The sequence below is a fragment of the Charadrius vociferus genome, unplaced genomic scaffold, assembly GCF_000708025.1.
Source record: "Charadrius vociferus isolate BGI_N301 unplaced genomic scaffold, ASM70802v2 scaffold2213, whole genome shotgun sequence".
NCBI classification, from domain to species: domain Eukaryota; kingdom Metazoa; phylum Chordata; class Aves; order Charadriiformes; family Charadriidae; genus Charadrius; species Charadrius vociferus.
In genome coordinates, this window is record NW_009647713.1 from 145 (window position 1) to 468 (window position 324).

Consider the following 324-nt stretch of genomic DNA (forward strand, 5'->3'; position numbering starts at 1 on the left):
TGTCACGGTGTTGGGATCCCGCCGTACCCAGCGCAACGGTCCCCAGTGTGACGGTGACAAGTGTCACGGTGTTGGGATCCCGCCGTACCCAGCGCAACGGTCCCCAGTGTGACGGTGACAAGTGTCACGGTGTTGGGACACTACCGTACCCGGTGTCACGGCGTTGTGATGCTGTGGTTCCCAGTATGACAGCCCCTGGTGTGACGGTGACAAGTGTCACGGTGTTGGGACACCGCCGTACCCGGTGTCACGGCGTTGTGATGCTGTGGTTCCCAGTATGACAGCCCCTGGTGTGACGGTGACAAGAGTCACGGTGTTGGGGAA